General features: G+C 48.5%; 1 protein-coding gene across 4 annotated transcripts in view; it reads right to left on the reverse strand.

Moving 5' to 3' along the window:
* The window catches only part of ZNF831 (zinc finger protein 831), a 105937-nt gene extending 90622 nt beyond the window's left edge, over positions 1–15315 (reverse strand). The window contains exons 1-2 of one of the 4 annotated variants that reach the window (XM_084776988.1): positions 15138–15315; positions 688–809 (exon numbers count right to left, since the gene is read on the reverse strand). The gene's annotated coding sequence lies outside the window, so the exon portion shown is untranslated. Of the gene's footprint in view, positions 1–687; positions 881–15137 lie in introns of all 4 variants that reach the window. The other 3 variants (XM_084776987.1, XM_084776986.1, XM_084776989.1) reach the window with 3 other exon arrangements.
* Positions 15316–27772: the final 12457 nt, after the last annotated feature.

Raw genomic sequence — 27772 nt, forward strand, 5'->3', positions numbered from 1 at the left:
GCGTGTTACCCAGTGTTCTCTGAGATTCCTCCTACTCTTTCACTAAAAAAATGACTCTTCCAAGTGGTTGTCGAGAATAGCTGTAAATAACACTGCTCTCAAATGTGTGGACATTTAGGGGTGGCTCTGGTGATGTGGGGTGCATTACGGAGGGATATATTTTCAAAACTCTTGAGCTAATATATGTTTCCAGCCAATTCACGCCTTTGGTTTACTTAGGCCACCTTTGGTGAACACCAGGTTATAAAGCAACCTGTTTTCTTAGTAACCATTTACAAGTGAAGACTATTGGATTTTCTGTGTGTGAGTATTTTGCCAATACAGGGTCATGTATATGTACCCTGTGTGTGCCTGTTGTTCAAGAAGGACAGAAGAGGGCATTGGGCCACTTGGAACAGGAGTTGTGGATGACTGTTATCTGCCCTGTGGATCCCGGGAAGGCAACCCAGGTCCTCTGGCCCAGCAACAAGGGCTCTGACCTGCTGAGACATCTGCAGCCGCCTCATTTGTCCCTTTCTGTTCAGCAGAACATAGGCAGAGGGCCTGGTCTCTGACAACCATTACGAGCTGCAGTAAACATCTTGGTAGATGCAGCTGCCACGGTAGACACACCAGAGGCAGAAGAGTTCATTGTTTAAAAACAGGACTAGACGTTTCTAGACGTTGAGTCCTGCAGCGCTCACATACCTTTACGAAGGGTGGTATGTTCTCAGCCCATGGAGCTCTGCTCCAAACACCTCAGCACAGAAGGAGGAAAGAGAACAACACGGGGTCCCAGGAGCTGAAATCTGAGTCAACTCCATGCTTCCCTTGAAGAAAACAAAGCAAGGCGTCTTGAGAAAATTGGAGGGCACTCCAGTGGAGGCGAAGCTCAGCCTGGCTACGAAAAAGAAAGTAAATTAATTTCTATGCATTACTCCACAGGACGGCAGCAACACTTAGAACACAGGAAGCGGAGAAGCAAAGACTTAAAAAGCCTCGGGGACCGTGACTACTGATCTGGAAACCCAAGAGGCCCAGCCAGTCCTTGTGCTACATTTGTGCTCTAGAGATGACGCTGTTCTGGGCTAAATGAGAGCCAGGGAAGCGGGTCCTCTGTGAGACAGGGTTGACGTGAGGCTCAGCACGAGTATTTCCATTGTAGGTGGGCCGTGGCACGGGAGCAGACAATACCCCTAATCACTGGGGTGCCATTTTCAGTTAACATGTGGATTTGTTCCAAATGGCTATGTTTGCAATCGTTTCTGTCTTAGACTGTCGCACCGAGATAATCTTCCCTACTAGGAGAGTCTTCTGCTCAGGCCCCCAACTCTGCTCTCTCTAACCTGACAGAGGGGAAGGCAGGAGTGAAGGGGCCGAGGACTCTATTGGCCTTCAAGCATCAGGGTGTCTCTAGCGGTGCAATCTGAGAGGCAGAGAAGGAACCAAGAAAGCCTGCTGACTGTGGACTCCTGCAAGCTGACGGCTCATGACTTTGAAAGACGGCCATTGCTTTGCTGCGTTTTGACATCAGTAATTTCCAGGTGGTCGGTTGCAAGCTTCTACCTTGTTTTCAGCTAGACTAGGGGAGGGGGTGTTTCTTCTGGACTCTGGAAGAATCAGACTTAATAAATCCCCATGGCCTTTGGCAAGAGCCATGCAAGTCACCACGGGTATAACAGGCCCGAGGGATGGGAAGTCAGGATGGGAAGGGTAAGAAGCCGCAGGGCCGGGGATAGGACCCCAGGCCCGCTTACAGAGCCTTGAGCAGCCACAGGATGTCTCACAAGAGGCTCCAGTCTCCTCCACAGCCCAGCACCTGAGCAGCCATCCACGTTCTTACACCACCATCCTCTCTGATTCATTGGTGGCAGCGGAGGGAGGGAGGGTAGGAAGGAGGGAGGGAGGGTAGGAAGGAGGGAGGGAGGGTAGGAAGGAGGGAGGGAGGGAGGGTAGGAAGGAGGGAGGGAGGGTAGGAAGGAGGGAGGAAGGGAGGGAGGAAGGGAGGGAGATGTGTACAGGGTATAGCAAATGCATGCGTGTGGCATGATGTATCTGTAGTCCCAGTACTCAAGAGCTGGTGACAGGAAGAGACACTAAGGTCATCCTTACCTACATAGTGAGTTTGAAGTCAGCCTGAAATATATGAGACTCTATCTAAAACACCCTGATAAGTAAAATAATAAAAACTAAAGGGCGAGTTGCACAGTCTACACTCTATCAGAATATTATGCAATTCTTCTAAACATTACGATAGAGCTTACCCACAGTGAGCAACAGGCACCCAAGAAGCTGTGATGGCGTAGTCATCGGAGGAAAACAAAAATAAATTTTCAGAGCTAAATTGCTTCCCGAGGCCATTTCTTTTTCTCAAGGAAACAAACAAGAAAGATAAATTGCTCCGTGCTTAGCTCGAGGCTCTCTGGGCAAACTGCAGTTTGTATTGACTGTCTTTAAAGGTAAGACTTTAATGCAGCCAAATGAGCTAGCTGCAAACCATGAGAGGAGGCCAAGACGCCCCAAGTTCAAGGTTCACAGCTGGAGAAAGCATGCTCAAGGGCCAGGCTGTGCTTTAAATAAAAACATCATGTGTGTGGCCAGAGGACATTCAGACAGGTGATTCCATGGGGTGCTGGTCCAACCACACTTTGGGGGCTGCACTTTTCTGTATGCAACTGAATACCAGCACCCAGTACATCATGGTACCCTCATCCCTATAGGCAGCCATGTCAGGAGGAGGGATGGCGCCCTTGCCATTGGAGGTTCGGGTTTAGCTGCAAGGCTTTCCTAATCCCACATGGGCAGATAGGAAGTGCGGGGACGCAAGACAGACTCACAGACTATGCAAGTCTTCTGGTGTTTCCATAAATCAAATCTCCGGTGACCTTAAGGCTCCTCCCAGGGCTTAGTCACCGACCTTGTCACTGACTGTCTCTCCCACTCTTTGAGGAACCAAACTCATGACCTTCAAAGTATGTTTTCAAAAAATGAATGGAGTCGGGGGACATTCTGTCTTGTGTCAGTGCTGATGCTTACACCACAGGACCCAGTCTGGACACATATTTGCATGCACATGTAGATGACAAAGGTCAACATTGTGTATCTTCTCCAACAGCTCTCCGCCTTGATTTTTGAGACAAGGCCTCTCACTACTCCTGGAGACCAGTGAAGCAGCTCGGCTGACTGGCCGACAAGCTCTCGGGACTACAGGCTCGCTCCGCCATGCCTGGCATTCTGCATGCTGCTGAGGGGATCTGATCTCCAGCCTTTGCTCTTTACCCACTGAGCCATCACCCCCAGCTTTAAGTATCACACCTCTTTAAAAAGTTGTATAGTAAAAGGTGCCACCAACCCCAGCTTGGAGCAAGAACCAAAGGGTAACATCCTGCAGGGCTGGTGACACACATGAGAAGGCCCTGCAGGGCTGGTGGCACTCATGAGAAGGCTAGGCCTCAACCTGTGCATTTCTCAGCTGTGGCCAATGTCACAAGAAGGTCACAGTGACAAAGAGTTAATAATAAGGACACCTGGGAGAAGCTTGCTGGCTTTCTGTAAATCTAAAACAATTCCTAATAAAGAATTTATTCAAAGAATAATAAATAATAACCTCTATATTTAGTAATATAACAATTTGTTTATGATAATAGTAACTATCATTGTTTTTAGTATGAGTCCCTTCTAAAGTTAAAAAAAAGTTATAAAAAAAAAAAAAAAGACACCAAGAGTGGTGGCACACTCCTTTAATCTCAGCACTCCGGAGGCAAAGGGAGGTGGATTACTGTGAGTTCGAGGCCAGCCTGGTCTGCCAAGTGAGTCCAGGACAGCCAAGGTTACACAGAGAAACCCTGTCTTGAAAAAACAAACAAACAAACAAACAAACAAACAAACAAAAAAGACAAGAAAAATATACCATGTACCCATAGGGCTTTGCAGACCAGTCTTGAGAGGTGTCAGGCTAGACCTGCACGTCTGAGATTGCCCATCCATCAAACTACCAGGTGGGCTGCACCAGAGCTGGCTTCTCTGGCCCTGGATCTCTGTAGGGACCATGATGCCAAATAACAGAGAGACTGACATTCCACATCGCTACCCCAGAGTCTCGGGGTTGGGGGGGGTGGGGGCCAGAATGTGTAGAACCTCAAAAGATAGGATCCTTCAGACCCAAATATAGACAGCTACAGCCACCATGTGCCCTCTCACCTCCTCTGACCTATGGCCCCATCCTGCCCCTGGGCAGCCACAGCTGTTCCCCCCAGGGCTCATTTTGGAACAGTTCCCCTCCCGTTGGCAAAGCTGTCTCCATCAAGAAGCCTGTGGCTGGTGCTCTGGGGGAAAGGCAGAATGGCACACCTCCCAGGGCTGGTACACCAATGTTCTTCTGCAGGTAATTGCCCAAACTATCGCTGCGGGCTGCGCTCACGCAGTGCCACATGTAATCAAAGCGGAATGAGTGGCAGCCGAAAAGCCAGGGGAAAGCAGAACACTTATTTCCCTAAGATTATGTCCCTGTTCAGGAAGCTGTGATATGGCTCCTGAGCGCTTGGCTCTCCCATTTCTAATCACAGAGTGTAAAAATGAAATTGTCTTTTTCTTTTTTTTTCGGCACCGGAAGTGATTTTTTTTTTTTTTTTTTTTTTTTTTTTTTTGGCATCACCCACTGTTTGGAAGATTAAATTTTTTCAGGCCAGAAAGAGAGAGAGAAAAAAAAATCTCGAAATTTCAGCAAAAGCAGACAAACAAGCAAAACCTTAGTCTCCCTCTGTATGTTTCCAAAGTTTCCTAGGCTGGAACTGTGGCTGAGCCCCTGCCACACATCCACCATGGTACAGTAGGGGAGCTGGCTAACTGTTGCCTGTTGGGTATACTTATAAAAGTGTCGTGTTTAAACATTTCAATAAACAGACAAAACCACAAATTCGTGTGTTAGCCTGAGCCAGCCATTGCTACAAGCCAAGATGACTTGTGTCCCTGTGAAGCCAGCTGACAACAGGACCTTGATGACCTCCCTTGGGACTTTGGTCTCTTGAGCCCACCGCCTGTCCTCTGGCCGTCTTCTAGCTCTGCGTCCCTTCAAACCCAGTTTTGGAAAGAGGCAGAACTGAGATCAAAAGCTACTCAGCTTGGCTGGTAAGCCAAAGATCAGAAACACAGCCCAGCAAGAAGGGAAAAGCTGCCCTGACCTCAGCCCCTCTCCTCCCTTGAGCATGGGGCTCACCAGCTGCCTCCCACCAGGATCTTGTTTTTATTTTTATATGTTTTTATTCTTCATTAAAAGTGCTTTATGGAAACAGTCATTCACTCTTTAAAAAAAAAAATAAAAAACAAAAACCAGAAGGCGCTCTGGCCTTCACAGCAGTACAGAGACACTGATGGCACCCACTAAGAGAAGCCAGCCAGCCATAAAACCCAGGAAGTCCTGCATCCTGTCCCAGGGGGGATGCAAGAGGCTCATCCAAGGGAGTTAAATGGTGATTAGCAGGGGGCGATGGAGGAAGCAGTCAAAGGGATGGATGCTCTATTACTTAATTAGCTAGCAGTTGCTCCTCCTGCTTCTGTGGTCCACAGTTCAAGGGTACAGTCCTTCTTGGTGGAAGAAGCCACATGGGCAGCATCCCAAAGCAGCAGTCCATCCGTCACATTGCAGGTCAGGCCAGGCAGCAGAGAGCAACGCACACATGTGCTCAGCTTGCTTCCTCCTTTTTGCTACAGCCAAGAGCGTGGACCATGGAATGGTGTTGCCCATACTCACTGCCTTCTCACTCAAATAGCCCTCATCCTGAAAGTAACCCACAGGCATGGCCAGATGCCGAGTCTAGTAACTGATCCGGAATCACCTACAATACTTGGATACTTGGATTTGATAATCAATTTCAACCACCACGAATACATTCTGGAGGTCTGCTCGAGACGGCCACTGCAGCCAATGGCCCTGTAGTGCCCATGGAGACATTCTTAGCGGGTGGACCAGTGTCACAGAGATAGAAGACACCAGAGGAAACCGTAGGTGTTCTAATCGCCTTCATGGTGTGAAGGTTGCACAGGTCTGTGCGTACCCTCCAAATTATCCAGTGCATAAAGGTTTTCTAGAGACTTTACTTTTAGTTCTGAGAACTCAGAGGAAAAGTGACATTCCTCCAGGTGACAATCACCTCCCACTGTCCACAGGGGCTTCCTCTGATGTTTGCCAAGTCAAGCCCTGGATATGGGGGATCCCCCTTCTTCTCGGGGTCTCCAACTCAACTCTTATACCAAGGACCCAAGAGGAGCCTAGAATTGTGCAACAACCGTGCTTTGGGGAGGGGGGGGGTCATCTGACCAAGCAAGCTCAAGTCTATTCCAGCACCATACTTCCTTTGACCCTTAAAGCAGATGATACTGTAGGACACGATCCTCTTCCAAAATGCACCCCCCCCCTTCACTTCCCAGTCAGATTTAGCATCTCAGCTAAAAACCATTTGTCCCCTTCTTCTCTTGAAGGCCATGGGGCACAGAAGGAAGGTGACCGGCGACTGAGCAAGCCGAAGCAGCCCCGCCTCTCGTCAGACCCTCCACCGTGCCGTACTCCACGGCCACCGTTACTCCACTGCTTCTCTTCAGAGTGGTGTGTTCTGAGCAGATGCGCCAACACAGGCGCGCACACACCAGTGAGAGAAGATAAAAAACATGAATCTATGTGCCCTGCCTTGACCAGAACCTACGAGGGAAGATACACGTGCTCTCCCTGGTGCCAGGCAAGACACATTCAACCATCATGTGCTTGCTCAACAGGTGGAAAGCCAAACTTATTCCTAGGCTTCCTAGCAGGCAGAGGACCAGTGGCAAAGACTATGGGTCTTGCCTACAGAAGACTGACAGTCCGGCAGAGACATTCATAAATAAGAAAGTACATTAAATTAAATATACCCCAGTGGTGGTGAATGAGCAGAAGGAAGAAATAGAGTTGTAAAGAGCCATCAGCACAGCGAGAACCTCCCAAGTGACCCTAGGGCATTAGAAGCCCATAGACGACAGAAAGCACAGAGACCCTGAGATGGAGCCTTGCATGCAAGGCACAAAAGCCAACAAGAGGCCAGTGAGGACAGTGCTGGGAAAAGCCAGAGGGCATGCAGGGGATAAGTGACCCAGAGTCTCCAGGGTGAAAGAAGAAATGGTCTGCCAAGTAGTAGAGGGCTTGGCATGGAGTCATGGCGGTGGGGGGGGGGGGGGAAGTTGAGAGAAATGTCCAGGTCAGGACAGAGGGAGCAAGAACAGGGATGTTGGAGTTTGCATGGGATGAACAGACAGATGCTTAAAGCAGATCTCCTGGAGGGTGGGTGTGGACCTGCCTCTTCACAGTGCTCAAGAGACACTAGAAAGAGCTGGCGCCATGGAGTCTCTTTGTTTGTAGCTTGGAGTTGGCTGAGAACAGTTTGGAGGCTCGCTGCCTGAGTTCCATTTCCCGTAGGGCTACGTGTGCATTCTATAGAGGTCACCGGCATGTGTGGAAATGTATATTGGGTATCTTTGGAGAAGTGCCAGTTTCTGGATGCATCTGTTTCCTCCCCTGAAGTGAGAAAAACAGATCCAGGTCCCAGATGTCCCTCTCTATAAGGCTTGACGTAGACAAGGGGCACAGGGAGTCACTCCTGCCTCTAGGGTCTCATAGCTCTGGGCACGTTCTGAACCCTTGGAACCTTAGGTCAACCTCTCTCATGAAACTGTGCACTCCTAGACAATTCAGACAAACAACTACCATGTTCCACCTAATTCCAAATGGGCACGCTGAGCAACTGTGCAGGCAAACATATGCTGTGTGCACTGCAAGTGAGGGGACACCGGGACTTTCTCTAAGAAGGATCTTACTACCACACAAAACATTAGGCAAGTATTTTGCTCTCCGACACTACAGTGCCCAAAGTCTCCTCCTGCGCTATCCTTGACCTTCTGGAGATGAGGGGAGCATCAACCATCACTGCCTGGCACTTTCTAAAACACGCTGACAGCCCAGGGGAGAGTCCAACTCACTCTGCCAGCCCCATGATCAGAGCTCTTGGCTGAGGGACACTTAGAAAAGCCAGACAGTGTAGTGTAAGTAAGCATTTCACCTCAAATGCCTTGGTGTCCAGTCTCCATGAAGCAATACACAATTCCTGCCAAGCCTCTCACTCCTCAGGGATCCACCCCATGGGATGCACCCAGCCCAGCAAGAAAGGCCAGACAGAAACCAGCCCCTGACCTTCCTGAAAGTCAGGCAGTAGGTCTTGAGTATGTTTCGCATCTTGTGGACTTCCTGTTCCCTCTGGGTAAAGTTCCTTGAGATTTGGCTCAAATAGAACAAACTCAAAGTTGGTTGGTCAGAGCCAATACACGCGTTCTCTGAAGCAAAGGTGACGGGAAGCCAAGTGGGACACAGAGCTTAGAAACAGTTCATCCAAGACACTGTCTGGGTGACTCTCTGAGGACAGTAAGGCTGAGAATGGTGTTGGGAGCCAAGTGAGATTTTTGGTCAAGGTGCTCAAGGCACCCGCCTCTCCCCTCAGAAGCAAAGAGTGCAGACATAAAGTTCCATCTCCATCCAGGGAAAATATTTGAACAGCTCTGTTGTTCTGGGTGATAGTGATGTCCCTGGTCCATAAGGCCCTACATTTGCTGTCTCTAATTGCCTCAACTCCCTACTTCTTGTCATCTACAGCAAATCCACATGCTGGCTTCTTGAACTCTTGCATGTGTCGGGGTCCCCAGAGAGCCACACTCATGGCCTGGAATGCTCCGTCTGTCCCTCATATCCTCCTCCTGACCTGTCACAACCTTAGGAAAGCCCTGGATCAGTGGTTCCCAACCTTCCTAATGCTGCGACCCTTTACTACAGTTCCTCATGTTGTGGTGACCCCTCAACCATAAAATTATTTCATTGTATTATTATGCAACTTTATTATGTTATGTAATTTTACTATTGCTATAAAGTATAGTGTAAATATCTGATAGGCAGGTTATCTGATGTGTGACACCCGCCTCCCCCCTCCCCCCCACAAAGGGATCAGGACTCAGAGGTTAAAAACTAGTGCCCTAGATACTGCCTCAGCCATCTCAGATCCCCATGCACACATCGCAGTGATAATTATTAAGTGTATTGTTACTTGTTTCCCATGGGGCATCATATTCTCTCACCTGTCCATACTCATGGCCAGAGGCAGATGTGTTAGTGGGTAGCTGGACGTGTGGATGTACAAGTGGAAAGATGTGTGGATAGATGGATGACTAGGTGGATGGCTTGATGGCAGATGGGCATGCAAATGATGGACAGATGGGTGGATGAGGGAATGATGGGCAGGTTGGTGGATGGCTGGGTAAATGGATGGGTGAATGGGAAAAGGGAGCGTCCAATCAAACAAGGCTTTCTCCTCTTACAGTTTCTCCTTCACACTTGTGACATTGCCCCTCCCATTTGTAACTACCCACAGTCTCCTTGGCTCACACACTCAAAGCCTATACCCCTACATGGCGGATCCCAAGGGCTGCCTTCTCAAGAAAGACCTTAAGAATCAATCCTCTTGGGCTGGAGAGATGGCTCAGTGGTTAAGAGTGCTGTCTGCTCTTCCAGAGTTCCTGAGTTCAATTCCCAGCAACCACATGGTGGCTCAAAACCATCAATGATGTGATCTGATGGCCTCTTCTGCAGATAAAGCACTCATATACAATAAATAAATATTAAAAAAAAAAAAAAGAATCAATCCTCTTCCAGAGAGAAATGACCTTTCTGTAGCCTGAACTCTACCAACACCACCTCTGTGACAGTTTCTCGGGTGAATCTTTGCCTGACTGTGTTGCAGAGGGCTTCGCTTGAACTCTAAAATCTTCAAAGGTGAGAGACAGTCCCTTTTCATTGCTCCACTAATGTGACCAGCTATGATATGCCCAAGACCTCCAAGCCACATGAGACAGAAGCACCTTAACGAATATATCATTCACAGATGAAGACCAGAAGCCCACAGCGGCGAAGTGGCTTGCCCTGAACCAGCCAGCAAGACATCAGCAAGGACAGCTATGGCTTCAGGTTTCATGGCCCATTTTCCTACTTACAGAAAAGTAAGGGTGTCCTTTGGTGTAGACTTCCCCCCTCATACTGCCAGACAGAAAACTTCAGGTCAGCCCTCTCCTGGGTGGCCCCTTCCTCCAGCCTCCTGCACAGGAGAGTATCTCCCAACACACAACACCAGTGAGACTTGGAGGCCAGTTCTTCTAACTCTAAAAGCGCAGATCCCAGATAACCTTTATCACAAACGATACGAACTCCCTTGGGGCATTCTTTGTGTGGAGGATCCATGCCAGGACAGAGTATATCACACTCTCCTGGGCCCCCATGGTCAGATACCTGGCCAAACTACGGAGCAACTTCTGGAGTTAAATCTTCGTTTACCGCTGTCCCCAGTCCCACTGTATTGTACTCATTTAGGGCAACACAAACCCCAGGCCTGGAGAATTAAGTACACAGTGTTCATCCCTGGGTCAGGTGTAGCATGGTGGTGGGGCTGTGGGTTGTATTCTCCAAGGGCTCCAGTTTGATGGCATCTCCTTAGAGGAACACCAGACAGGAGGATGGGCTTCTTTCTCTCCATAGAGCAATGCTAGAGCTTTGGGGGGAGGTTATCCCAGGAGACAGGAGCCATGTGGCTTGCTGGGAATATACAGATCAAGGTGGCAGGTCACGCACACATCACCACGCCCCACAGCCTCATGCATCCACCTCCACACCAGCCTCCTCACATCCGCATCCACGCCGAGAGAATGCGAGAACACGTGTGTGCATTCACCCCAGCCCACGTGCGCTGCGAACGCAGGCCTCCCAGGGTCCCAGCGGCTATCAGCCTGCTGCTACTCTTGCCCCTGCTGGAAACCCATGGGCAACAAGGGGACCTGCTCATGGATCTCCCACCTAGGTGAGCCTGCCAGGAGGGCTAAGTGTATTTGCATATAATTTGCATGTGTCGACACAGCCCTCCCATCTCTGCACTGAGCTTCCCCAAGCTAACCTGTCATTACTGCCTCTCTGAAGTTGGCGCCGCCGCTCACCCACCCACTGCCAGTGAGTACACTATGCATCGAGACAGGCAAGGCGCGGGCAGATCAGATCACTTCCCTGATTCACACCAACCGCCCCACATCGGTTTCTCCTCTGGACCATGGGTACCGACACAGCGCCATTCAAAAACTCCTGACATAGAGTGTCCAGAGTGAAGGTTTGCGAACATGTAAAAAGCTCTTTACTTGTGCCAGAGGGCCAAGAATTGCATCTGGGTGAAGAATTGGGTCTTCTAGGCCTCAGTGACTACTTGTTAAATCTACAGGACTCTCAGTAAAAGTTTGTATTTGCAGAGAACAGTGAACAATGTTTTAGCAGGGGAAAAAAACAACTTCTATACAACCTCCTTATATCAAGACAATACTCGCTGTTAACTTAAATTCAATGTCCTAGATTTTATCTAAACAACCTACCTGGGGCTGAAGCCCAGGACCTCCTGTCATTAATAATATCCTGTTTTCTCACTGTTCTTCCAGTGCTCAGGGGGACATGGTCTCTGCTTCCCAAATGTCCTGCTTCCTACTCTTGGCAGGAGGCTTCAAGGGAGGCAAATTGAGAATTTCTGGGTCCGGGGGGAGGTGCTTCCTAATCTAGGTACAAAGCTAGACTATGCTCCCCTCTGCTCCCTGTGAGGAGCCTGGGCAGTTATCGCTGCGAACGTGAGGCCATGCTTCCTGTGGTGAAGGGCACACGTGTTTTCATCAACAGAGCTGGTTTCTAGGGCCTCTGCACAGGATGTGAGGCCCATGGTAGGTCACAGAGGAAGAGGCGAGCCATGGCAGGGGTTGGAGCTTGGGGACCGGGGTGGGGGAGACATATGGGCCAGGCTATTTCTGTCCAGGGGCTGGAGCAGGAATCCAAGGCTGTGGTTACCTACAGAGCCATCCATCAGCCTTCATTCTGATTTTCCTGGTTCACACTCATCAACTTGACCCCTTCAGAGAGTTCGGCCTGGTGCTAGACTCTCGACGGCACCAAGCAGGATGCAGCAAGATCAACACCTGAGCTTAAAGACCAGGCTCATTGGTTACTCAGAACAAATATTAAAGGAGCTAGGGGACTAAGGTGTGGCCGAGTCGGCAGAGTGCTTGCCTAGCATGCACAAGTCCTGGGTTTGAGATCTGCAGCCCTACATAGCACACCTGCCATCCAAACACCAGATGGTGGAGGCAGAGAGATCAGAGAGTCTAGGCCATTCTCAACAATATAGCAAGTTTCAGACCATCCTAGACTACCTGAGACCCAAGAAAGACAAGAGAACACCCACCAACCTTGGGTAGGAACGTGTGTGGCAACTCGGGAGTGTGTCAGCTCTGAACCTAAGGGCTGTTGCCAGGCCAGGATTTTCACACCAGGGACACCGCTGATAAACACATGCCTCACATGTGCCCTTTTCGCTCAAGATTTGTAGAGAAGAGCGATTGTATGTTAAGACCAGAGGACACATTATAGAGTGTAGTAACAGATAAAAACATCTGACTCCACGTTCCTCTCCCTAAAGGAGGCCTGGGCAGGCTCCCACCCTGCAGGCAAGTTGCAAGGATGATGTAACACAAAGCTCCATTCTTCCCTGCCTCTAACGGCCTCAATGAGACCATCCTTCTGAGCTAGTGGTGGATCTGCAGCAATGCCAGCTGGGGCAGCAAGGAAACCACTGGGGCTCTGACAGTTTTAGGCAGACACGCTGTGGTCAGACCTCCAGTAGAGGCTGGGGCCTGGAGAGTCACTTTCCTGTTTGGTCTGGCAAGACTTAGCCACGTATCTGTGGCTCAAGTATGGCCAGCTAGAAAGGACCAGGGACTGTCATAACCAATGGAAACCCATCCTCTGCCTCTGCCTCTCCTGGACAGTGTCCCTGGCCTCCAGCTTCCACTTGTCCCCCTTCTCCTATGCCAAAGGTATTTCAGAGGAGGATAGAAGGAAAGTGGCCAGGGCACTTGGGGGTGTCTAAGGGGATAGAACACTCAGGCCTGTGAATCCAGAGTAGGACAGCTCAGGGTTCTTGATGTCGCCATCTGAATGCCAGGCTAGAATGGAGGTGGTGCCATGACACCAGAGGCAGTGTCCTGTTGGCCCACGCCCTCTGTTCAGTTCATTATTTGTAACATCTTCGGAAGTTTAGAGGGGGGGCGATTCTTCCCCAGGGTCTGGAAATGAAGCTGGCCCTGGTTGTCAGGGTTTCTCTACACTCCAAATCTCTTCTGTCTATAGAGGGGACCCTCGTGAGCCACTAGACACTATGGGATGTCTCCCAGCTGACTTTGAAGAGTTCATCTCAGGCCGGCCTCAGACTGGCCAACCAGAACGCAACTATTCATGGATGAAAACTGTGTGCTGGACTCCATAGATCCAAGACACAGCCATGGATGGTTCAGGCTTACTCTCAGACTGTGGGAGAATCTTCTGAATCACAGAAGAGAACATAAGGGTGGTTGGTCTCTTTGGATAGGACTGTGGTGGATGAACTTCTGTGTTCTCATTGGTCTGGAGAGGATGTTGGTGCTCTGAGGCAGATACCTAGGATGCTGGATGCCATCAGGCCTTCCATTTTTCCCTTCTGCCTATGCTCAGCCTGCCCACTGCCTCTGTCTTCTCCTGGAGAGTATGGCTCTGTGCCAGGGGCCTCTCCATCCCTGATGTAGTTTTTCAAAAGAACAGACTTTCTTGAAACAGAAGCAGGCTTTGAGGGGGAGGTGTATAAAAACCTACTTTGTCAAAGTCAGCATCCCTCTTCCTAGGGGTAGGAATGCCCCAGGGCCTCCCGTTTTTATTCGAAGCTGTACCCCCACCCACCACTACCATCTCCATCACCCCCACCCCTACCACCACCCCAACAACAACACACTAATTTCAGCTTGTACAACCTTTCCTTTAAGAAAAACAAGACATAACAATTGTAGTTCTCCCTTGGCCAATGGCCAGGCAGTGAAGAGCTGGAGCCAAGAGACTAACGGATACACCCGGAGAGGCCAAGGGCAGAGGGCAGAACATTCTGGACACGTGTTTTTTGTCAGAGACCGGCCTGAAAGGCCTTGTGGAGAGTCCATGCTTGAGATCAACACCTTCAGTCTGAATGGCACGCCAAGGCCCTTCAGAACTTTGTATGGAACATGCCTGTGACATTAATTAATGCCAGGCAAACTGCAACAGCAGAGTTTGAAAACTAAAAATAGAGCTTTTTCCAACTGACTCATCTCTGACTGCACAGAATTCTCTCAGCTTCTCCTGTACATGTGCGTTATATTATTCCCTGTCTCTCTATCTCTCTGTCTCTCTGTCTCTCTCTCCCTCTCCCCTTCTCCCTCTCCTTTTCTCTCTCCCTCTTTCTCTCTCTCTCCTCTTTCTCCCCACCTTTGTTTTTCTTCTTTCTTTGTGTTGGGAGGTTCCACTTGTGGAAGCTATGGTCTCCCTCAGCTACCCTCCGACCCATAAACATGCTTAATAAGCAAGGAAGTCATTGCTTTCTTTTCCTGGCTCCCATGGTCCTAACCCGTGTCATTTGTACTTCATATTTTCCATGCGGATGCCCCTGCCTGTTACATCACATACAAGTCTATAGCTTCGTTTCCGATTACAGTCCTATCTATTTTAAACTTTGTTGATTTCTGCAAGGAAGGAAGCCTATTTCATACAGATTAGCTGGACAGCTGAGTCTGATAGCTTCTGATTACCTGGCTTGGGGCCACTAGGGAAAGAAGTTTCCCAAAGCCCCTTGGATGGAGGACCATTCCATATGGCCCCCAAAGTGTGGGTCACTGCTCACTCTGGGGAGGAAGGGCCAGCAGCCTTAAGTCGGAAATCAACAGGTCAAGGAGAAGGCAGGCTCACACACTGCTCCACACCTCAGGGTTTGGAGGCTGTGCTGGAATATGGAGGAAGGAAGCAGGGGGGAGGGGGGACCAGAACCCCCTGGATTCCAGAGCTCTTGTGTGCCCCTGAGTGGGGGATTGTGTCAGAAACAACTGCGTGTGTTGGAAAGAGGCATCGGTCATGCTTGCCTCACAGTCATTCAGAGGCAAGATACCTGGCATCAGGATCAGAGCCCGTCACCTGGCCTTGCACCCCAGGTGCATAAAGAAACCACAAAGTCCCCTCTCACCTTTCAGTGGTCAGTCCACAGGCAGCGGGGGGCTGCCGCGCTCTCCTGAAAGCTGGTGGCTCTGATGAGGCAGGAGGATTCTCCCTGCTCGTCCCATCTCTGCTTCTCTTTGTGCCTCCTCTAGAGAAAACCGAGTGCTGGAGAGTTAAAAAAAGACGGATGGTGTGTGTGGAGGGTGGTGGGAGTGGGGGGGGGGTGCCGAGGCGGTGTGTGTGGGGGGGTGGCAGAGGGACACCGGGGGAGTGGTGGTGGTGGTGAGCAGCCTGCCCTGGTGTGGGTTTGGGGTAATGGCCGACACAGGGGAGATGGCTTGCCTGCCGGAGCTCAGCACCACGGCAGCTTTGTGTGGGCGGCGGCAGCTCACGGCTGGGTTTCAAACCATTACACTGAACATTTGCAAACAGATAAAAAAAAACCCATTGGGCACAAATGGAAACTTTTGCTTCCCTACTTTCCACACTCTTTCTCCCTCTCCTCTGCTTAGGGTTTCCCTGGAGGAAGGTCAAGGTGGTCGCTGACCCTCCTCAGAGCTCCCGACCCCATCTCCTCCAACGTTCCACCCCCATGACCACCACTGTGTACAGCAGGAGCCACTGAGCAAGACATTCACCAAGCCCTTCGGACCCATTCATGTAGGCAAGGCTCTCACCTCCAAGGTCTCTCTCCAAATCCAGACCCTGGAAGCCATCCAACTGAGGAGGGTCTTAGACTTCCGTGTCGGAAGCGGTGTGGTCTTTCTTGATTTCAAAACTACCTTAGAACCAGCCAGTGAAAAGCTGGGTGAGCTACACTGTCACTGCTGCGTGACACTCTTCCCAAAGGGTGTCCCGTGAACACACCGGGAGGAGGTATTGCTTGAAAAACAAAATGGAGTCCGTGTGCAAACTGCTTTGACAAATGTTCACATGCCATTATGCCCAGGAAGATCATAGTTCTTTGCAGGAAAAGGCTCTGAAAAGTCCTGCAATAAAGAAGCTTGTTTTACTCTGCTTCCAGAGTTTCCAGTCTTTCCAGAGTGTGCAATGAGAGGACTTGGAGCAGAAGCCACAGCTCGGGTTTCACCAGTTCATGGGCTCCCTGCTTGGTGCCACAGACAGTTGTCAATGAACTTGAGACGATGGCAAAATATGGATGGCTCTGGTTTCTCAGAGCCAACTGTGGGCAGCTGATGCTCCCAGGGTCTCCCAGCTGGGAGCTGTGACATCAGAGCCTGTCCTCCAAGGAGGCAGAAAAATCAGAACCTTGCAGCCCAGATTCTAGTGAGGTGACTGTGGGTTACAGCGGCATCCATGCCGCAATGACAACAGAAGAAAGAAGGTGGGGGGCAAACGGAGCCACCTGGGAACTGAAAGTTGTCTGAAGGCCATTACTACAAAATCAAGGCCCTGGCTAGCTACTTCCTGATGCTGTGATAAACACCACAGCTAAGAGCAACTTGAGGAGGAAGATTTTGTTGTTGTTTGATTTTTGTTTTTTGAGACAGGGTTTCTCTGTGTAGCCTTGGCTGTCCTGAACTCACTTTGTAGACCAGGCTGGCCTCAAATTCACCGGGACCCACTTGCCTCTGCCTCCCAAGTGCTGGGATTAAAGGCGTGCACCACCACTGCCCAGTTAATTTTATTTCATTTTACAGATTACAGTCCACCATCAAGGGAAGTCAGTGCAGGAACTCAAGGCAGGAACCTGGAGGCAGGAGCTGATGCAGAGCCCACGGAAGGGTGCTGCTCACTGGCTTGCTCCCCATGGCTTGCTCAGCCTGGTTTCTTATAGAGCCCAGGACCACCAGCCCAGGGATGGTTAACACTCATGGTCTTGTCTATAGAACAATCTGATGGAGACAGTTCCTCTTTGAGGAACCCTCTTCCATGGTGACGCTAGTTTGTGTTGAGTTGACGAAACCTAGCTAGTGCATAAGGTCAAAGGTGAACCACCCCTGCCTTTGGGGCCCCTCCCCTTCACATGGATTCCTCTCCTTTGTGCAGAATGCTTTGCATCTTCTGTTGGCAACTGAAGCTAAAATGTCTGACACCTTTTAATTCTTGCAGCTGGGGGCCCAAGGGTACAGACCAGGAGTGCTGTTGAATGTCCTTCGGGGCAGACAGCAGCCCCACAAAGAGGATCCATTCCCTAATATCACCAGTGTTGTGTGGGTTCCCTTGTCGGGTGCAGGTGAGGAACAGGTGTGAACATGCTGGGTATGCTGGAAGCAACCTCAGTGTTTTAGGTGAGAAAGAAACTTCCAGGTCATTCTGATGCTTGTATTCACTTGGAGGACAGGATGGAAATGGATGGGAATAAAATCTCTCTGTTTCTTCCATAGTAAATTACTGTGGAAATTATAAAAGCCTGGGGTTTAGCATGAACACCTGAGCTGGATTCCCCACAGAAAAACAACAGTCCACACGTGGTGCTGTGCTAGTAACCCCAGATTTGGGGACCCAAAGGAGAGAGAGAGCCAGTCTTCATTATAAACAATTCAAATTACATGATAGAAGAAGAAGAAGAAGAAGAAGAAGAAGAAGAAGAAGAAGAAGAAGAAGAAGAAGAAGAAGAAAAAGAAGAAGAAAAAGAAGAAGAAGAAGAAGAAGAAGAAGAAGAAGAAGAAGAAGAAGAAGAAGAAAGTGCCTCATCTTGCTTAAGTTGTCAACTCTGACAAATTGAACTCTGAAAACAGAGTGAAACGGTATAGAAAAGCTTAGAAAGGCTTTAAAAAGCTCGTGAGCACTTCAGAGGATAATCGTTCATAATTAGAGCATTTTCTAGACTCCATTAAAAAGGCTTTAAACAAAGCTGAAAATTATCTGTTGACCTTCCCTCTGGAGGAGGCGAACGATGATGCTGCCAACACTAATGTAGCAGGCCTCGTTGTGGATTTTCTTTTAAGGCAAGTGCTAGCAGGAGTCATAGTACTGCCTGGCACATGACACTTATTACAGCCAATCAAAGGACACTAGGAGGCCACAGCACAGAAAGATGTCCTGGTTACTGTGCGGCCTCAGAGAAGACCATGCTACACTCTGGCTTCCAACTTCTGTAGGAGTGCCAACTCGGAATCCCTGGCTTATACATCAGCCAGTCTAAACGAATCCATGAGTCACAGTCCAGTGAGAGGCCCTGACCTAAGGGAAGTAGACAGTGCCTGAAGAAAGGGTTGCTTGTTTTGTTTCGAGTAGAGAAAAAACAAAAAACCAAAAAAAAAAACAAAAAAACAAAAAAAAAACAACAAGCAAGCAGCACACAGCCTGTAGAGTTAGGTAGGCCTAGGCCATCAAGGCCCAGAAGAGCCCACCTAGGCACAAGGAAGAAGGAATGTGTGAGAGACACTCACAAAGAGACTTTGGAGGATGAGCTCCCAATGTGGCCTCATAACAAAGCCACAAGCCTTCAGGTGTCACCGAGGACCCTGAGCTCCACTCCCAAGCAACTTTCGCTAGTGCAAAAATAAAAAATCAAAAAGGATCCCAAAAGAGACACAAGTCAATAGTTTGTTGACTGAAAGCAGTAACTTCCACCATGCTGCCTGCTGAAGGAAACATGGGCTGATAAGTTACTATGGAAACTAGGAAAGCTCAGGGCTACTAAAGTGCCTTCCAGCAAGCATGAACTCCTGAGTTGGATCCCCACATAAAAACAGTAGTCTGGTAATCCCAGCTTTGGGGAGGCAGAGACAGAAGGCTCAGAAGAATCCCTGGTTTATACATCAGCCGGTCTAAACTAATCCACGAGTCACAATCCAGTGAGAGGCCCTGACCTAAGGGAATCGGACAGTGCCTGAAGAATGACATCAGAAGTTGACCTCTGCCCCCTACACGTGGCAATATGCACACTCAAATACACAAACATGAACAAACTCATAAATAAAAACGTGAGAACCCGTGATTGCAGTAGAGTCATCTGGTTAAAATCCAGCTTTGAGAGTCCCACACTCAGACTCTGATCCCGGAGGCTTTCCCTCTGTGAGGAAGGGTCAGGTGTTGGCCTCCACCCATTGCCCTGGGCTAAGTTCACTGAGCAGGGTTAACGCTTTCCATTCTCTGGTGTCCTGCTCCTTAGTGCCAAATTTTATGCACTCCAAGCTCAGTTTATTCCTCGCTCCTCTGTGGATCCTAAGAAGCCACCTTCTCGGTGTGCAGGGGCTGTGGGGGAGGCCAAGGACACAGCCAACTCTCAGAGACTCTAGAGCTTGCTCAGGACCTGGGACAGCACCAGACCTAGTAGGTCTGTCTCCTTTATAACGGCTTCTGCCAGGGCCCAGGGAACACCCGCTTCCCATGGTTGGAGTTCTTTCCATGGGAGAGGCCTGCACTCTCCATGGGAGAGTACATTGAGCACTCTTAGCCCTGACTCTTCCTGGCTTTCGTCAGATTCCCACTGCCAATTACTGCCCCTCCTTCCAGCTGATGCTGGCTTGTACTGAGGGAGGCTCCCGCTGCCTCACTTGGCCCATATGGAGGCCCTTGGCTGAGCAGAATTCTTCCTCTAGGTTCCATCACTGGGAGCCATCGTCACTTTCTTACACAGGGCCGTCAGACAGAGCCATGCAAAGACAGCTTCCTCAGAGACATCAGTATTCTACAGGCTTTCTTGGTGCTAGGTGCTAGGAAATGGGGCGGTCCTGGCTAATCTATCAGTTCCTGAGGTTGCTACACATGGCTTAAAGATGAAATCTCAGAGTTATAATAGTTACATGCATACTCAGTGTGACTTTGACAGTGCAGATCTCCCTGACATCTAAAACTGGTATGGATACCTACAATAGTAACCATTAGTTTAAAGAAAACTGTAATGGTAACCCGAAACTCACACAGATGGTCAAAAGACTCAGGAGGGACACAATAGTGTTTTTAAATAATTGGAAGGATCTCGCCCCTTAACTTTAAGACTTGCTTTATTCCAACAGCAACAAAGTCAGTCTGGTGCTTGAAAGACAGACACACAGCTCAGTAGCACTGAATAAAGGGTACAGAAATACACTTAGACACTCGACCAGAGCCTCAGACAAAGAAACCAGAATGTTGAAACAGTTTGACTCAGGGTGGCTGGGCAGGGGGCGTGTTACTCTGTACAAACTTTAACTCAAAATAGATACAGAATTAAACTGTAAGAATTTTAGAAGAATTTAAGAATTAAGAAGAAAACTTTGAGGTTTAGGTTTAAAGAGGAGTTCTTAAATATTACATCAAAAATACAATCAATGAAAAAGACTTTATTATTATTCTAAATATTATTTTTAAAAAGATGGAAAGAAAAGCTTTAAATTGGAAAAAGATATTTTCAAACCACATACCCAACAAAGGTCCAATATCAAGAATATATAAAGAACTCTCAAAACTCAACAGTAAACATGGCCATGACTCAGTGGTCAGTGTCATTCACAATCAGAAATATACAAACCACAAATGAAGATCCCAAAATGCAATGTTAGCACTTGAGAGGTTGAGGCAAGAGGACTGACACAGATCAAGGCTCTGCTCTACTGGGATACAGAGCAAGTAGTAGGCTGACCAGGAATACATGCAAGACCTTGTGTCTAATGGTGAAATGAAAACCCCAGGGCAAGGTAACCCAGCACATCCACCAGGGCCTCAGAAATCTAAACTGTCAGCAGCTCATTGTGGTGAGGTGAGTGGCAGAGAAGCTGTTGATCCACGGGCTAACAGTGTGGATATAAAGTGGGATAGCCACTCTGAAAAGCAGTGTGGGGTTTCTCATAGAGTTAAACAAACACGTGCTGTCTTGGTGAGGGTTTAATATTACTGTGACGGAACACCATGAGCGAGCAAATGCAATCTGGGAGGAAAGGGTTTGTTTCACTCACAGTTCCGTGTAACAGTTCATCATCAAAAGCAGTGAAGGCAGGAGCTCAAGAAGGGCAGGAACCTGGAGGCAGGAGCTGATGCAGAGGCCGTGGAGGGCCGCTGCTTACTGGCTTGCTCAGCCTGCTTTCTTATAAAACCCAGGACCTCCACTTCAGGGATAGCACCACCCACAATAGGCTGCCACTCCATTAATCACTAATTAAGAAAATGACCTCCAGGCTTGCCTTCAGCCTGATCTTAAGGAGGCATTTTCTCTGTTGAAGCTCCTTCCTCTCTTGTGTCAAGCTGACATAAAACTAACTAGTAGAACTGACCCCTTGTCAGCTTGACACACAAACACATCCCTTTTTAATTTAGACCTTTCTTTTCTCATCTACCCCCAAGATAGAATATTAACATCACAATAAAAGCACAAATAAGCCCCACAGTCTTTGCAAAATCAAACACATTCAAAGCTTAGTCTCTTTAAAATTTCTCCTTAGAAGTCCAAAATCTCTTTTTGAAGCTCAGAGTCTTTCAATGTGGGCTCCCATAAAAATCAAGATTGAGTTCAATTCTTTCTTAACTGAAGAGTGAAGACTGAGGGCAGCGTCACAAAACAAAACCAAACTCTAACAGTGCCCAATGCTTGGGATTCACTCATGACTCTCTGGGCTCCTCCAACGGGCTCAGCTCACATCTCTGGCTCTGCCCTCTGAAGCACACACAGCTTGTCTTCCAGGCTCTGGCTGCCTCCGCTCTCTTACTGCTGTTCTTGGTGACCGTCACATGGTACAAGCCTATAGTGAGATGCGATCATGAGGTTGCAGGCCAGGAACATCTTCACCTAGAGGGACAGCTCTGGAGATGGACAGAACCCAGCATCACCTGACCCCACATGTGTGGCAATATCACACACACACAAGGACAAGTGAGACTGTAAACACCTCCTGAATGCTGACTGAAGACTTTAGGAAGTTTATTGTGTGGCACCCAGATCATTTCCTACTGTTGATACTGTACTTAGTTTCATAAAACCTTGGCATTAACCAGGCATGGTGATTCAAGCCTTTGATACCCACACATGGAGAAGGCAGAGGCAGGTAGATCTGCCTAGTCTACATAGAGTTTCAGGCCACATACTGAGACCTTGTCCCAAGCTGTTGACATTGGGAAAGCTGGGTGAATGGTCCCTGGGATTATTCTAGATGCTTTTTAGAATTCCCAGTAGGCCTATGATTAGTGACAAATAAAAGGCTTCACACAGAAAAGCTATTCATTTAATATGCTTCAGATCATTTATTAATATAAAAAATGAAAACTGTAGGGCTGGGAATATAGTCCAGTTGATAGATTGCCAACAAAGCACGCATGAAGCCCTAGGTTCCATCTATAGAACCAGGGAAAAAGGGGCATCATGGAACACACTTATCACTTGGGAGATGGAAGCAGAAAGATCATAAGTTCAAGGTCATGCTTGGATATATATGAAATTCAAAGCCAACCAGGGATACATGAGACCCTGTCTCATAAAAGAAAGAAGAGATGGAAGGAAGGAAGAACGGAAGGAAGGAAGGAAGGAAGGAAGGAAGGAAGGAAGGAAGGAGGAAGGAAGGAAAGCAGGAAAGAAGAGAGGAGGAAGGAAGGAAGGAAAGAAGGAAGGAAGAAGGAAGGAAGGAAAAAAGAAGGAAGGAAGGAAGGAAGAAGGAAGGAAGAAGGAAGGAAGGAAAAAAGAAGGAAGGAAGGGAGGGAGGAAGAAGGAAGGAAAGAGAGGACAAAGTGAGGGAGGATAATTAAAGAAGAGAAGGGAAAGGAGGAGAGGGGAAAGTAGAGAGGAGAGAAGAGAAGAGGAGAGGAGAGGAGAGGAAACACTTATGGTGGGGACACACATATCACAGTGGTCTGCAATGGCTCCCCTTGGAGAGATGAGGGACCCATCCTAGCCAGGGCAGGATCTTACAGCAGCTGTGCCTCAAGAGTCCAGTTATGTCACAAGTAGGACATTAATGTCCCTCTCCAGTGCAGCCACATGTATTCTAACCTCAGGAGCCCCGCAGTCCAGAGGAGCCAGTGTTCCAGGCACCCAGAGGCCTTGCTTCCACTCAGCTGAACCTGAGTGGGGTGACACAGCAGATGTCTTCGTGATAGGGCACGTTTCAGATGAAATGCGTTTCCTCAGCCCCAAGTCCCACAACTGCAAGAAGCGTCATTATTATTATTTTTTTTTTGTTCGCCTATGAAAGAAAAAATGTTCTGCCAGTTAACCATGATACAATGCTTTCTTATCACTGAGAATTTTTAATTTTACTTATTGAAAGAATTCTTTGAGAGTTAATTAGACAGCCTTTTTATCGCGCATTACTATTGTGCATACATAAAAGGCCAGAAACAAGCAGAGTCATTGCTTGTTAGTCCTCAGAGCTGCTTCATACTGGCTCAACGGCTCTTCATTCTGGGCTCAGACTCATCCTGGCGGGTTTGTCCGTGCTCTCTTCTGCCAGCACTACTGATGTGGCAATCCTTCAAAGCATCCTTAAAAGACTTAAAAGAGAGGCTGCGGAGCGTGTGTTACATAAGCATGAGATTCAGATCCCAGGACCCACATCATTCATAAAGAATGAAGAAATGTCTGTCAGGTGCAAAGGCATTGGGGGACAAAAGGATTATGGGACTTCATTGACCAGATGTCCTAGACTATACACTGAGCCCCAGGTCCAGACAGAGACCCCGTCTCAGTACATAAGACAGAGAGTGATAGATGAAAACCCTAGGGGCTGGGAAGCACTGCCTGCTCTTCCAGAGGACCCTGGTTCAATTCCTGGCACCGACAATGGAATCTCACAACTGTAACTCCAAGATCTGACACCCACAGACATACATGCAGGCAAAACACCAATGCACGTAAAAATAAAAAGTATTTTTAAAAAACACTAAGACATCATACATAAGAAAATGACTAAGGTTAAGAATAATAGATGCCTGGCTCTTAAATAAAAGTTTGTCTGTGTTTCTGCTTTGTGTTTCCTTTAGTGATGTGCTTAATCATATCTCCTGTCTCATTCCTACAACCAAGACGCTCACAGAGGTAACAGGATGGCTCACACGCAGCCCCACTCCGCACGCCCATTTCCTGTTCCTTCTGATGCTGCCCTGTGGCATGTGAGTGAATGGTACACGTCAGCTGCAGAATAGAACTCCAGGTCTGCGTGTGGACACTTGGATGTACACACACACACACTGCAATTTAACTACGTGAAGGCCTATGTATGTGCCTGTGTGTGTGTGTGTGTATGCCCATGTATGTGCTTGAAGACAATGGGCTCAAGGAGGGCAGAGGTCAACCATATGTCATCCCTCAAGTGCTGCTGTGCTCTGATTGGTTCTGTTTGGCTTTAGGCAGGGTCTCTCTTTAGCTTGGGGTTTGCAGAGCAGGCTAGACTAGCTGGCCAGTGAGCCTCAGAAGTCTGCCTCTCTCTTCTTCTCCACCCTCACCTTTGTTTACTTATTTATTTATTTTTGCACAGATCTAGAGATCAAACTCAGACTTTGCCAATCAAGCTATTTCCCCGTCCCCCGACCCCTATGTCATCACGTTAATAACGTGCCAGGGACTACAAGAGCAAGCATAACTGAGAAGGACACATATTGTAAAACCAGGTTCATCTTTGAAGTGATGAAATGCAGGCACAATGGGCAGATTAAATAATGTAAGATGACCCACGGGAGGCGGGCAGAGGAAAGGTATACCACAGGGCAGAGCAGGTTAGACCACAGGGCTACACCAAACAATCCTCAGCTCTCGGTGGCTTAGAATAAGAAGAGGCTCACTTCAACTATGTACTCTCTACCACAAACATCCTGGTGTCAAGACCAAGGTTGATGGAGAAGCTACTGTCTTGGAAATCTGCCGTTGCCATGGCAAAGAAGAAGAAACCGGGTAGGTTCCATAGGGTTCTGCAGCTTCTGCCCAGAAATGGCACATGTCCCTTCTGCCCACGGTGGCTTAGTTACTAGGGATACCCAGCTTTAAGAGACTGGAGGAGTAGAATATGCCATCAACCATGTGCTTGGAAAAGGAACCAAAAATACGTGGAGAGGAGCAGTTAGGGTACAACAGAAAGAGGGGCAGAGGGAGAAGATGAGAGGGGAGATGGAAGCAGAGCCGGAGGGAGAGGAGACTCCGACAAGCACAGGGACAGACAAGGCGAGGTCAGCAGACTGCAGGGGCCGTACCCCGAAGCCTGGGTTTGCTCTTCAAAGCATAGCTCCATCCCAGCCATCACCTCAAATGCCTGTGGGCAGAATTAAACAATTAATGTGTAATGAGATGGTTGGGTTACACCTAATTGCCACACGTGCTTTCGATGAGCAAACAGTGCAACACCAGAACACGGCTCTCTGGGTCATTGAATTTGTCCTCCAAAATGCTCCTAAATCGGTGTTAATCACAGTTTCAAAATAATACATTTCATGTGTCCTTAGATACAACAGTGGGTCTCAGCATTAGTCCTATAATTAAACACATCAAGTAATTGATGCACATTTGATATCTGGTGGCTGAGACCTTGAAAATAATCTGTTTCTTCTGAGAGCAAGCGACCTATGAGTGAAGTTCAAAGGACTTCACGACTCTCCCTGGGATAGTGGGGGATATGTCTCTTGAACTTAGGGCAGAAGTGACACATGCTTTAAAATGGAGGGCTAGGGGTCTGACTCGAGGCCAGAGGAGGACTGTCTTAATTGCTTCTCTATTGCTGTAAAGGGGCACCATGATCAAGACAACTTATAAAAAGGGAGCGCTTCATCGGGGGCCTTGCTTACAGTTTCAGAGGGTGAGTCCATGAGTCCATGACCAGCATGGCTGGGAGCAGAGCCGCAGACAAGCTGCCATGACACTAGAGCCATGCTGAGAGCTTACATCTTATCCACAAGCTGAAGGCAGAGATACTGGGCCTGGCATAAGCTTTTGAAACCTCAAAGCCCAGCCCTGGTGACACCCTTCCTCCAACAAGGCCACACCTCCTGATCCTTCCCAAACAGTTCCACCAACTAGGGACCAAGCATTCAAATGTATGAGCCTGTGGGCCATCCTCATTTAAACAACCACAAAGATTAACCTGAGTAACACAAGTGAGTTCTCCTACACTCTCTGCTCAGTGCTGCTGGGAGACACCTAGGGACCCGTCCCATGGAACGGATACCGGAAGGTTCACTCCTTTTTCCCTTTAATCTTTTTTCCCTCTTGTGTAAGCTAGTTGGGTTGTATAATAAAGTTTAATTGTTAAGACACAGAGCCAACGCAGTGCCACTTGCTCTCCCCACGTGCTGCTGGAAGCCTGAGGTTGGACACTATAGACTGGCCTAACTTCACAAGGCTCCCTCCACTCAAGCGTGCCAGTCACCCGTCGGCTTCCTGTCAGCATTGATAGCCCTGAAGGCTTGAACCACCAAGCAAAGCTGACAAGGCTGGAGTTTGAGGTTGGCCACTTTGGGAGGCCTACAGTCATCAGAAGCATGTGGACATCCTGAGGGTCCCACCTGGCTTTGGCAGTGAACAGACAAGAGGACTGAGTGCATATGACGCGGTGGGGAAGGCAAGGTACGGTTTGTCTTGCCAGTGCTTTATCGAGGCATTCAAACAAGCAATCGAGAGGTGCTCCGGGGGCATGCTGAAGGCTTAGGAGAGTGAGGGACCCGAAGCAGTCTGGGTACTGCTGCTGCTACTGATATGCCCACTTCCTCCTCCTCCTCCTCCTCCTCCCTCTCTTCCTCACTGTCCTCATTCTTGTCCTCATCACTGCCCTCCCTCCCCCTCTTCCTTCTTCTATGTAAAAGTACAGTGCAGGGCTGGGGAGGTGGTTCAGTGGACAAAGCACTTGTTGTATATGCCTGAGGACCTGATTTCAGATCCCCAGAACCTACATAAAGCCTGGTGCATCTGCCATCCCAGCATTCCCGTGGAGAGATGGGAGGTAAAAGCAGAGTCCCCAGAAGCTTTAAAGCCAACTAGCCTGGTACATGCAGCACCAACCAATAAGAAACCCTGTCTCAAGCAAGGTGGAAGGTAAGGTTGTCTTCTGACTTACACACACACACACACACACACACACACACACACACACACTACAGCAGTCCAATGGTGTGCCTAGACTGCTTCTTATTGATGGTACTTTCTTCTTAGCAAATGGCCTGGCACACATGGACTGAGATGGCCTATCACCACATTCCAGGATGGGTAAAAATGGAAGGCAGGGATGTGATTCAGGATCAGAGCTCAGAACAACACATCCGTGCCCAAGAACAGTCCCTCAACCGCTACTGCTCTGCCCAATGCTGCTTGCTCCACATCTTCAGTGGGTGTGGTCCTCATCTTCCGGGAAATGTTTCAGGAAACGTTCAATGAGGAAATGTTGCTTTTATGACACTTTAAAGTCTACAAATAGGAATACATCATCATGTCTGCTTATAACTTTTTTATATATATAACTATATATATATGTATAAGATAGATAGATAGATAGATAGATAGATAGATAGATAGATTATTTTATTATATATTTTACTGAGGAGGCATGATGTCCCCATAAGATTTCTAACCTGTGTTTACCCTAGGTGCTTCTGCCTTAGAACTTGGAGATGGAATGAAGCTGGTTTTAGCATAGAAAAGTTCTGGATTATTCACTGGGGCCATTCTGATGCCCTGTGCTTAAGCGGAAGAGACAGGAAACAAGACACGAAGTGTGGAAAGCCTTTGACACTGCTGATGGTTTTCTTGGTGGGACCAGAAGGCAGCAGTGTGGCTTCTAGAAACTGAGATATCTCCCAGTCTGAGGCTAG

The sequence above is a fragment of the Acomys minous genome (assembly GCF_964271855.1).
Source record: "Acomys minous genome assembly, chromosome: 3".
In the NCBI taxonomy this organism is placed as follows: domain Eukaryota; kingdom Metazoa; phylum Chordata; class Mammalia; order Rodentia; family Muridae; genus Acomys; species Acomys minous.